The sequence below is a fragment of the Protobothrops mucrosquamatus genome, unplaced genomic scaffold (genome assembly GCF_001527695.2).
Source record: "Protobothrops mucrosquamatus isolate PMUCROS unplaced genomic scaffold, P.Mucros_1.0 scaffold197, whole genome shotgun sequence".
Classification (NCBI taxonomy): Eukaryota; Metazoa; Chordata; class Lepidosauria; order Squamata; family Viperidae; genus Protobothrops; species Protobothrops mucrosquamatus.
Genome location: NW_015386553.1, coordinates 599,349 through 607,650, shown reverse-complemented (window position 1 = coordinate 607,650; position 8,302 = coordinate 599,349). Strand labels below are relative to the sequence as shown.

Sequence of the window (8,302 nt, the reverse complement as noted above, 5' to 3'; positions counted from 1 at the left end):
GGAGCGTACAGGTCGGTGGGAGGAAATCTGTGGCAGGAGGCGGTCTCATATAGCACAATGTGGAATTACTTCTGAAGGTGAAAATAATTCTCTTCAAGACTAATCCCAAAGGTGATTTTTTTTCAGGAGGTAACTGGACTTTCTTGTGTTTCTTTTGAAGATGTTTTGCTTCTCATCCAAGAAGCTTCTTCAGCTCTGACTAGATGGTGGGGAGTGGAAGGATTTATACTCCTTGCAGACAGATGGTCATTTGCATTCCTTTAGAGAGTCCTTGAAACCATTTGGAGGTTTACCTGTGCCCTCAGGGTCACCTGAGTAGTGCAAATGTGTGTGGAGCCTTTTTGGCTGCAGGATGTTTTCTGCCCTGTATTCCTTCACTGTTGAAAACAGGCGCAGGCTGTTGGGGATGAGTCTGTGCTGTCTGACGCTTATAATGATATATAACTTATATAATTTATAATCTATAAGTCTTCACACTTATAACTGTTGCAGCATCCCCATGGTCATGTGATCAAAATTCAGATGCTTGGCATCTAGCCTGTATTTATGACAGCTACAGTTTCCCAGGGTCCTGTGATCATCTTTTGTGACCCTTTGACAAGCAGTCAATGAAGAAGCCAGATTCACTCAACAAGAGAGTTACTAACTTAATTGCAGTGATCACTTAACAGCTGTGTAAAGAAATGTTGTAAAATGGGGCAAAACTCAGTTAACAACTGTCTTGCTTAGCAATAGAAATTTTGGGCTCAATTGTGCTTGCAATTGGTTGTACCTGTATGGTTATGGATCCTTGTTCACAATATGAACACAATATGTTCACAATCAGACACAAACACACACACAGTACAGTAAAAGGAAATGATAGTATACTGTATTTAATACTGCCAAATAAGACATATGGTTTTTTAAAAAAATAAATCTCTTAAAACTATAGTTGATGAAGTTAAGGTAAAATCTGAATACCTATATTCAGTATAAGAATATACTGAATGAAAAGGTTGTAAAGACGTAATTGGGGGGTTGGGGGTTCAGCTTGACACAATGGACATATGTTTTATCATAATCCTTTATTGTTTTAGGTTAACTCTTTGATATCAGATTTTGGCAGTATCACTTTGATTGTATTACTCTTAAATCCCATCAGTATCACATAAACTTTAATTTAATTTGTAGTTCTTCATAACACACGCCCATTATATAAAAAGAATGTAAAAGTTGCTGGGGAGAGGGGTGAGACTAGTGAAAATATTTTGACAATGAAATCTAAGCTGGTTTGCTGTTATTACTATTGTTTATACATTATTACTTAAATGACTAGAAACAAAATAATTTTTAACATGAAGATTATCTTATCTATTACCTTGTTCAAATACAAAAGAAGCTCTAACTATATGGAATATTTAAAAATCCATTATAATGGAATAAAATGCAACTTTTTCAGGTACGTATATCTCATCCTAGTAAACATATCAGTGCCATTATTTTTTTCTACAAATTTATAAATATCTATAGTACTGTTCTTTCTCCTCCTCCTCTTTGTACTAAACATTTGGCCTCAAATGTTTGAGGTAGTTTAACGTTTGAACTTCAGCAGTCATATAACTACAATATGATCTAAACCTATTCAAAAACCAATATATTCAGTGTTGACTGTATCTTTTGTACAACAACATAGAACAGAGGTCCCCAACCTTTTGGGCACCAGGGACCAGTTCCATGGAAAGAGGTTTTTCTGAGGACTGGAGGGTGTGTGGTTTTGTGTGTTGCCTGCATCCCACAGATGGGGCTTTGCTTGTTTGTGCGGACCGGTTGGTGGTATGCCGTGGTCTGATACTGGTCCACGGACCGGGGGTTGGGGGCCCCTTACATAGAATATACATCTCTGTTGGTTATATAATTAACTGATCCCCTCATCATCACAATAACCCCCAGCATTAATATTTTGGCGACATAGTTCAGGATAACATACAAACATGTATTTACCAGAATAGCTTAATGAATCTCAAAAAGATGGTACTCGATTTCCTAACAATAGCTTGGACATCTTTAAATACATGAACCCTAACTATATAACAAGCTTTCAGTTATTGTATTTTGGTAATGCCCCCTAGTAAGCTTCAGGGCATAAATAAGATTTCTAAATATGAATTATATTTGTTTGAAATACACACAAAGCCAGGATTAAACAAAATCATCCCCTATTAAATATTCTCCATTATGCCACAGAAGACCTATTTTAATCTCATTAATTAAAGATGCAACAAAGAATTATGTGACACCTTAAGACTAAAAAAAGAGGGCAGGCCCTGAAAAACAAATAAAAAGAAAAATCATGGGAAAAGAAAATGTATTAAATACCAGTTGGAAATTATTCATTGCACAGAAACCCAAAGACCCTGTGATTACCAGTTTTAGCTACCATGAAATTAGGACTGAAAATCTCTGGATGGCCACCAGATGGCAGTAAAGAGTGTCTCAGATTTGTCACAGCCCAGAGCAGCTTGTCTTATACCAAGTAGTCAAACTTGCAAGTAAACATCATAAAATTCAGTTATGCATAAGTGATCTCACTCTAAATAAGTATTAATTAACAAATGCTTGTACTGTAATTTCAGGTTAACTTCCTCATTAGCATAAACAGGTATTTGAACTCAAGTTGTGTTTATTTGAGAAACCCTATCAGATTATATCAAAAATTTAAATACTGGAAATTCAATAATGAGTTTACTGATAATTCAATACTTTAATACTTTCCAATACCAACACTTCAACTTGCTACATTTTAAGGCTTAATCAATAATTACACAATATAAGCATGAATACGCAACACTACTTAAGAAATTCAAGAGTTCTTTCTGTCTCCTTAACACATGAACAAACACAAAACAAACCTCTAAACTGACTTCATGCCTGTCATGTCTACATGTGACACTTTTGGGAAAGGGAACATACGGTGAACAAACTACTAATATAAAAATTTTCAAAGCCCCCTAATAAGAACTTAACAATATTTATTAGATTGATGAGAACTGTAAACTACATCAACATTTTTTTCACCTTCAATCTACATTCACTTTTTAAATTCTTAAACAGATCATTGGAGAAAAAAATCAACACATTTTAGTTGCTTTTCTGGCAACTAAAATTAAATTCAGGCATTTAATGAGAAATCATCCAAGTATTGTTTAGAAAGTGGGCCTCTATTTAAGCAAGGAAAAAAAAACTTGGGCAAAAGAATTGCATGGGAAATCCAATGCGCACCTCTCCTTATCTCTGATTTCCACATAGGGATTGTTCATATAGCTTCTTAAAGTGTTATCCTAATAAACTCTCTTTTAAAGAATTCCATATTCAGTTACGGACAAACCGAGGGATCTAAGACATTCTCTCCCAAACAAGCTTTTGGGTCGCTGGGCAAATATGTCGTACGGATCTAGAAAACCATAAAAACCGAAAACAAAAAGCCCTACATCTATCTTCACCAGGGATTATCCAGACAACATGAAGCCTCATGCACTAAATGGAGCAGACTCAGGTACGTTTGAAACACAATTCCATCAGGTCTGGAGTTTATGGCTGAGGGTAATGGGAGCTGTAATCCAATGCGGATGGCGGGCACCAGATTCAGGTTACCACAAGCCTCTGGCCCACGCATTTTCAGAGAAGGGCAAAACCGTATCAGCCCCCGATCAGAAAGCCTGGATGGACCGAGAGCGCGTCCAGGGCAAAAGGGGGCAGGCGGAGTCGGGCTTGTTCCCTCCTGCCTTCCTCCCCACCCGGCCGGGGACTCGTCCGCGCGTCCCAAATGCTCCTGCCTCCCGCGTCTCCTCTTGGACTCGGCGGCCCGTTTCCTCCCTTTCTCACCTGGGGCGAAGCCAAGCCAAAGTCCCACGAGGCGCGCGGTCCCGTCGCCACCGCGCTGGTGAAAGCTGTCCCAGCCTCCTTCGGGGACCCCAAAATATCCCTGCGCGTCAGCCGAAAACACGCATCCGGAAAACAACACTCCACGAAGGGCTGTTAGTATCTCAAGCGGCTGAACTGAGCGGAGGAAGCCTGGCCGTAGCAAACCACGTCGCCGGAAGAAGAGGCAAGGCTCCTGCCCAGGGCACAAGGCAACGTGCTGGTGACGGAGCGCGTCAGCTTCGGCAGACTTGGCTGGCGGCCCGCGCGCGAATGCGTGCGCTGACCCGTGTTGGGCTAGCCTACTCTTGACGGGGCGAGGGAGGGAGGGAGGCGGAGCGGTAGGCCAGGCCCAGCCAGCCTCCTCCCACCCGAGAGCAGGAAGACATCCCGCTTCCTTCGGGGAGGCAGATGAAGCCTCGAAGGCTGGCGTCGCCCAGCGGGTGCCCGCCAGATGTGTAGAACCGGAACGTCGATCTTCCTGGGCACAGCGAAGCAGTTTTGCGCCTGGAATGGCGGGAGAGATAGTTGATAGTACCAGATAGTTCCTGCTTAGGGGTATCTTAGAAAAATCTGTTTTTAATTTTTGTTTTCAATAAAATTTAAATTTAATAATTAAAAAAAAAATCTGCCTCTTTGGATCAAGCTCTCTTCTGTATACCGTATGGCTGTATCGGTTTACCCAATTAGGTTTACAATATAAATTCACTGGTTCAGGAGCTAGCTTTGCCTAGTAGTCTAAACTAGGCATATGGTTTGTATGGGTTTTAGCTTAAGTGTGTTGTGTGAACCCAAGCTTTGTGATTTGTAAATTGTGGTTAACGACTTAGCATGTTATACAAATCCAAACAAACTTTCAGAGTTTCTAATGAGCTTTATGCGCGCCTTGCAGGATCAGATCAAAATATTCAGACTTTAATGGCCGTACATAGGATGAGGAGCAAAACTCCCCTTCAGGAGCCCAGATAATATTTGTCACCCTGGGTTCAACTATTGCAGGGGTGTCAAACTGCCGGCCCATGGGCCGGATGCATCGTGCCAAAACTGCGCCCACCCCATTGCTGGTAATGGAAAAAAAGTTGTGATACATCGCAACATGTCATGTGACGTTGTGAGTTTGACACCCCTGAATTATGGGGTCCTTGGTGCTCTCTGAGACCAATTTATCAGCAAATCATCAGTGTCCTAGTCTTTGGATAATGAAGGAAGAAGCTGTTGTGATTATCAGGATTTATTTGATGTCATGAAGATAATTTGTCATTCGCTAGGGAATTTAGATTATTGGGCCAATTACAAGTATAATAAATACATAAAGCGGCCATCTACTCTTTGTAATAGATTATAACACTACTTGTGTTATAAAGTACTTCCTTTAGCTTTCTTTGAAATTTCTGACATTCATTTTCATGACACTTTCAAGAACTGTAAAAAGTAACATTTGCAAAAGCCATGTTAATTCCTGTTCAGCAAATTCTTTCATGTATTTCATTTCATTTTGATAATATTTTCCAACCACTTATCCATAGCAGATACTAGGTTATCCAACCTTTAATTACCTGGATTCAGCTTAAATCCATTTTGAAAATTTTATATGATCTAATTATACATTTAAGTTCTTTTAAAACTCTGGAGATTTGCTCATGTACATTTTATCAAAAAGCTCCAACATTTGGTTTCTGCATTTAATAATGGATAATTTGTCCACAAGGTAGATACAGTAATCTAGGAAATGTACTTTATTTTGAACCAAGCTATATATTCAACATCATATTTTCTTGCCCATACTATTTTTTCTGTCTGTCATTAATTTTTTTAGTTCCAGGCTGAATTTTTTTTTAATGAACTTCTACCGATTGCTTCTTGTCCTAGCGTGAGATGCTTTGGAGAATAAGTCAACCCGCTATTCTCTGCAAGAGCCTGTCAAGTCAGCTTGATGGAAGTCTGCTATCATGTCACCTTAGTCCTTTTCTTCGTTAGACTAGAGTCTAGACATACCTAGTTCATGCAACTGTTCATCCTATGGTTTAGCCCCCAGGACCCTTATTTTTCTTCCTCTTCTCCGCATCTTTCTGGAATCTCAACATGTATCATGGTGACAAGAACTGGATGCAGTATTCTAAGTGTGGTCTTATCAGTGCAGTATAAAGTGGTACATTACTTCTTGTAATCCTAATGCTATCCCTTTGTTGATGTAGCCTAGAACTGCACTGACTTTTTTGGTAGCTGCAGCACACTGCTGACTCATACTTAAGTGGTATTCCACTAGGATACCTAGACCCCTCAATAAATAGATTGTGATGTGGTTTGGCATAAAATTCCTCAAATCAGCAGGTTGAAAGTGCAGTAAAAGTACTTATAAATTGTAAGCTGGGGTGCAATGTAGACCAGCCTTCTCATGGTGCACCAAGGGCAACATGACTTTGTCATGGCTAAATAGTCTATACATTCTGGCTGCTGGACTTCCCAAGGATCTCCCAGCAAGTAGGAGAAGCATGACTACCAGAAAACACAACAACGATAGTTAATGATGTATTCTATTACACCATATGAAATAAATAAATAACTGGAAGTTATTTTGTCATTCTGATTCCTGGAAGACAATTTAAGCTCTATGTTTTGCTTTAATATTTAACCAGGCTCCGGTTAGGCGAAACAGGAAAAGTTTTTCAGGATTTTTTAAACAGTTTTCACTCTTATCCACACACAGGCTGTGGGTTTTTCCCCATAGTTGCTATTGCCACTTTTCAATCCCTCCAAAGCTTCTTGCAGTAACCCATGGTCTTATTTATTTCTGCTGACATGGAAATGCTCAGGAAAAAAAATGCTATGGTGGCATAACTGTTAGAAGAGAACGGAGCCGGGAGGTGGGTCAAGGGTTCCTGCCAATGGGAAAACAAACTGCAAAGCTGCAAGGCTTCAGACAAAAATACCATCTTGGCTGCAATTTCAGATGTGTTGCAGCTGAGCTATTAATTGACATTGAGAAATCAAACTAAACCAGAGCTAATTCTACACTGGTTCAAAAAGTACTTACTGTTAATTCTTCATGTGGTCTTCAATGCATATTATCTAGTCCAGAGGTGTCAAATTTGCAACATCACGTGACATGTTGTGACGTATCGTAGCTTTTTTGCCATTGCCGGCAATGGGGTGGGCTATGATGCATTCAGCCTGCGGGCCGGCAGTTTGAAACCCCTGATCTGGTCTCTTCTAAAAGAGAAATCAAGGAGGAAGAACAATAACTTTAATAACATCTAGAAGAGTATATTCCTCCCCACAGCAGGGTTATTCTCTTTCATTCACAGTACATGTGTGCTAAATATTATAACATAATTTTTGAATGAGAATAAATATGAAGGCTAAGTACAATAGTAGAAGTACCAAATATTGCGGAATAAGCCCCTTGAGATCTGATAGCTGATTCCTGTTCTCAAGTGCCTACAATCAAGATTATGTCAACAAATATTAACTGAGGCACACAAAAGTACTGATGATTATGACAGAACTTCTTAAAGCAGCAAAGTCCTGATCTAATAAGGCAACATCTGGCAAACTCATAAGGGAAGCCTTTGCAAACTGTACATCAGCTGGATAGTGATTTTAATTATAAGACTGATGAGAACAATTATACCATCATTTATACTGAGGAAGCAGCTGTCAAAAAAGATAAGATGGCAGAATGGGAGTTCTTTGTTCTTTTGCTTATGTGATGCTGTGAGGAAGAAAAAAATGTTTAAATCTCTTTCTTCCATTCCATCCTTGAAATAATTAGCTGTTTGATTCAATTCTGGATCCTTCCAAGGGATAAATGTATATGCCTTTTTAAGGTGTTAGTGCACTTTAGTATATAGCCAGATATCATTTCTCCAATATGCAGAAGTTTGCAACAGATGACATATCTTTTTGCTGTGGTTAAATTTCATGGATTAGGTATGTATTTTTAAGACAGGCTGACATGGGAATAATGCTGTTTGGATCACTAAATAGTGACACCATTAATACTGTTGGGAAACCCATTTAGAATTATAATGTTTTAAAATATATATTATTATTTTCCAATGCACTCTTACAGATTAGCTTGTACAGTGTTGCCAAATGCCTAAGCATGTGAAAGCCAATAGAAAGGAAACTAAAAAAAGGGTTTTGCAATATAATTTATTATAAACAGCCATGAATTGTCTATCCTTTCATTCACAGAACATAGTTACATATACCCAACTTATCTGAGATGAAAGATGTTATAGGATCACGGTACTTATCCAGGAATAGTTTCAGGATTTTTTGAGAAACTTGCTGTCAAATTTGTGAGCAGATTTGTTTCTGTCTCTTTCTCCATGGTCTTTTTGTGCAGCTCCAATAAAACTCTGCAGAACTTGTGGTTGGTTCATTTCCCCAATGAAAA

The 8,302-nt window shown here is 39.1% G+C and overlaps 1 protein-coding gene across 1 annotated transcript in view; it reads right to left on the bottom strand.

Annotated features, from left to right (window-relative positions):
- Positions 1 to 4,137, bottom strand: part of ETS2 (ETS proto-oncogene 2, transcription factor) — a 15,104-nt gene extending 10,967 nt beyond the window's left edge. Inside the window, exon 1 of the mRNA XM_015813806.1 lies at positions 3,865 to 4,137. The gene's annotated coding sequence lies outside the window, so the exon portion shown is untranslated. The remainder of the gene's footprint in view (positions 1 to 3,864) is intronic.
- Between the last annotated feature and the right edge of the window lie 4,165 nt (positions 4,138 to 8,302).